Source organism: Triticum aestivum, unplaced genomic scaffold (genome assembly GCF_018294505.1).
Source record: "Triticum aestivum cultivar Chinese Spring unplaced genomic scaffold, IWGSC CS RefSeq v2.1 scaffold170322, whole genome shotgun sequence".
In the NCBI taxonomy this organism is placed as follows: Eukaryota; Viridiplantae; Streptophyta; class Magnoliopsida; order Poales; family Poaceae; genus Triticum; species Triticum aestivum.
The window spans coordinates 1-3,912 of record NW_025239375.1 but is presented as its reverse complement, the minus strand read 5'-3'; the positions used below and the strand labels follow the sequence as shown (position 1 = coordinate 3,912).

The 3,912-nt window shown below is 38.5% G+C and overlaps 1 long non-coding RNA gene across 1 annotated transcript; it reads left to right on the top strand.

Moving 5' to 3' along the window:
- Positions 1-22: 22 nt before the first annotated feature.
- Positions 23-3,912, top strand: LOC123176713 (uncharacterized). Its single transcript, XR_006488630.1, has 3 exons — positions 23-3,100; positions 3,242-3,288; positions 3,862-3,912. It is a non-coding gene; the product is annotated as an uncharacterized lncRNA (long non-coding RNA).

Genomic DNA, 3,912 nt, shown 5'->3' with positions numbered 1-3,912 from the left:
TTCATATTTTTAGAGAACGAAAATTGCAGGCATCGAACATACTCACATTTTTCTTGCAGATCCCACATTTTTCTTTTTCTTGTTTTCAATGGTTGGCGATGAACTCTCGCAGTCTCACTCGTGGTTTCTACTCCTGATTCAGTTATTCTTGTGTGTTTATTATGCCGTAGTTGTCGAGACATAAAGTTCCTCCTGATTCAGTTAGTTGGTCCCGATTTAATCATTTGAACAAGTTCCTCCATCTCAACAAGTAACTTAGCTGGATACATTTTGCACTCCAATCAAGAGCTTACCACAATCTCAGTTGGATACATTTTTCTACTTTAAGTAACTTTGCGATCTCAGTACATATTTTGCATACTTGTATTACAGTTTGTTTATCTACTGCAGGTAGAGTGCAGAGTAGCTTCTTAATCTTGCAGTTCCCTTGCTAGTCATGAATGTTCATTGCTTTGGCGAGGGAACTTCTGTAGTCGAACATGTTTATGTACTCCAGTCTTGTTCTGCATGCTTAAGCAGTCAAACATGTTTAGATATTCCAGTAGGAGTACTTGTATCTCTGCATATACTCCAGTCTTGTTCAGTAGGAGCACTTGTATCTCTACATATACTCCAGTCTTGTTCTGAATTTGTTCACTTGCTTACCAGTCTTGTTAACTGAAAAGAAAAAAGGGGCCAAACAAGTTAACTTGTTTTGTTAATTGCTTGAAACTCACTGTGCAAATTGGTCCTCTCCTCTCTCTGTGTAAATTTGTTGTGCATGTTGAGCGTAAATTTTCTGTAGCTTCTGTTAAAAATAACTTATTCTCATGAAGCTTCTGTAGCTTCTTTTAAAAGTTGTCGTCTGTAGCTTTTGTTAACTTGTCTACTGAAACTTGGGCTACTGAAGCTTGTTAACTTGCATAATATTGTGAACTTAATTGTTGCTTGCATATTAATGACAGCAAAATCATGATAGGAGTAGTTTCTGTAAAATCATGACATGCCATACAAGCTTCTGTAAAATCGTGTGGATTTTCCTTAAATTAAAATTAAAATCGTGTGGACTTGTTGCTTAGTTTTAATTAAAATTAGGAGTAGGAGTTGTTCTTGGAGTAGGAGTAGGAGTAGTTCTTGGAGTATGTAGGAGTAGTTCTTGGTTAATTAAAATGATCATACAAATGATTCACTCCACACAAGTCTCTTCTCAAGGAGTTACATATACTCCACACAAGCCTCATCTCTAGGATTTACATATACTCCACACAAACAAGGAGTTACACATACTCCACACAAATAATCACAAGCATCTTAACAAGCAACTCCTCAAGCATCTCGACAAGCATCTCAACAAGCAACTCCTCAAGCATCTCAACAAGCAACTCCTCAAGCATATCAACAAGCATCTCTGACAAGTATGTCAAGCCTCTTCTTCCATCACCGAACTCTCTCCATTATCCCAAGATTGTGCAGGGCATTTGCATATACCTCTTCAGGGCATGTAAGTCTTGGAGGTAGCATCCCAAGGTTCTCTAGCCTTTCCTTGTTCGCATGGGGTATTTTATACCCATTGCCCCCTGCGTGGTTCAAGATTTCAATCATGCAAGCTTGTAGAGATAGGAAAACTCTGTTCAGCTTGTAAACTTCATAGTTTTCAAATTCATCTAGCACACCCTTGATAAGATTCTGAAGCGTTCTAGGGCTTAGACAATCTGTCAGAGATTGCAACGAGTTGAAGAACCCAAGGTCAAGGCCATTCAGATCAGGGCTATTGGCAGGTTGTTGAATTAGTCTGATGTCGAGTCCAGTTCTTTCCGCGGTTGCTACAAATTCTGGGTCGTTGGGCAAGATATGGGGCTTGGCGTTGTCTTGTTGTATATAGATGGTTTGCCCAGCATCATTCTCAGGCCAAGATGCTTGTATTGCTGGTAGTAGGTTATCTATCATGAACTCTCTCATTACTTGCCTGTTGACTTTTATGGACTTCGTCTCCATTGTTCCTCTGGGCCTGTTGTCGCTTCTCCTCTGAGCCGGAACTTCTTTCACAAACGGCCAAATTCCAATTTTCCCAGAAAATGTCACATTTCCTTCACTATCCCACCTTGGCCTAGCAATAGCCGTCAAGAACATGACTTTTCCAATACAACTGCCGTTTTGTATAGTTCTCGTAGGCTCTTCCTCCCCATATAGCAGATAATAGTTCCTGTTTTTCTTGGTCATATAGAACCATTTCTCGTCAATATGAATAATTTGTGCATGGTCTTGAATTTTGGCCTTTCAGTTTGTGTTGTTGTCTCATCGAGCATTGACAAGCAAAATTCCATTCTATCCTTTTTGTTCTTTTCCTTCAAAACTGGCTTCAAACAGTTTGTATGCCTCTTTATCAACTTCAGCATGAACTTCCGGTGGAGTGTCGTAGGGCTGCAACTGAGTTGCCAAGCAAGTGACCTGATAGTAGACCGCTTGTTAAGTGGAATGGTAGGTATTTGATCTAGATTAATGTCCTTTGGCTTTCTTCCACAGTTCTTTTTTCTCTGACTTGAAACATCCACCTCCAGGCCTTGAGCAATTTGCTTCATTGCTTTCTTCCAAACTCTTTGTACATTCCATACACCCACTCCAAAGAAACTGGCAATCTTTTTCTTGTCATCTCTTTCAAATTTGCCCCCTCTACTCATGCACAGTGTGTGCATTGCAACATAAGCAGCATACTTTTGCTTGTCATCGAGGCTATCCCTTTTCTTAACTGATTGCTCAACACCTGCACGAAGAAATACAGCAAAGGAAAAATGATCAAATGATCAAAGGAAAAATGGTCAAATGAACATAAGCATTCAAATGATGATATGATCATATCATCAAATGATCAAATGATGATATGATCATATCATCAAACTGTATTCTGTAATTTAACTGATTTTTTCTTCCACCACTAACTGAAAATTTCTGAAATGCCACTGTAGCTATACCTGCATGTTGTACTCCCGCATCTTCATCCATTTGTACTCCTACATCTTCGTCCATTTGTACTCCTGCATCATCATCACCCATTTCATCTTCTGCATCTTCTGCAGGTGGAGTGCAGTTGAGGTCTGGGACAACCATCTTCTGCTGCTTTCAGGTACTGCTGTTGTAATCTGAATTGTACTCCAACAGTAATTTGACAGTATTCCTGCATCAGTAGATTCGGATTTTGTCAAATGGTTAGATCAAATTATTGGCTAGTTGAACCAAATTCTCATCAAATTGTTTATGTTTGCAGTTCATTCCTCTCTTTGCTACGTGGTCATTGTTTCAGGACAGATCGAGGTATAGCTTGCATTGCATTCAAGCAAGTTTGCTGTAGATTATCAGTTCAAGATGTTTTGTCAAGTCTTATTACAGTAATAAAATCTCTTAGCAATGATATAAAAACACTCAAATCTCTCCCAGCCAAAAGAAGTTTTGTCAGGTCTTATTACAGTACTACTCCAGTCATGAACCTGTTTTTGTTGTGTGTGTGTTCTCAGATTTTTTTACTCCAGACTATTTTCAATAGTTTTCTCTCATGATCCTCTAATGAGAAAAAGAACATGTGTAATCCAGATGACAACATTTTCAGTCTATGATTTTTATTTAAAGTAAATCAACATAATGGTAGAGGTTCTTCCAGAATTTTCAAAATCAATGATGCACAGTCAACAGTTAATACAGTTTGGTCTGCTACTCCTATTGTCTGAAATGCTACAGTCAACAGTTAATTCAGTTAACTTGTTCAAATTATTTGTTGAATTTTTGGCAGCAAACATTTCTTGAATCAAATGTTGGCACTTCTGAATTACTCTTGACTACTCTTGAATCAGTACATCTCTTGAATCACTTGAGTATTGTTTATGCTTGCAGTTCGTTTCCAGCGACAGCAGAGAGATGTACTCCAGCAGAGGATCAAATGAT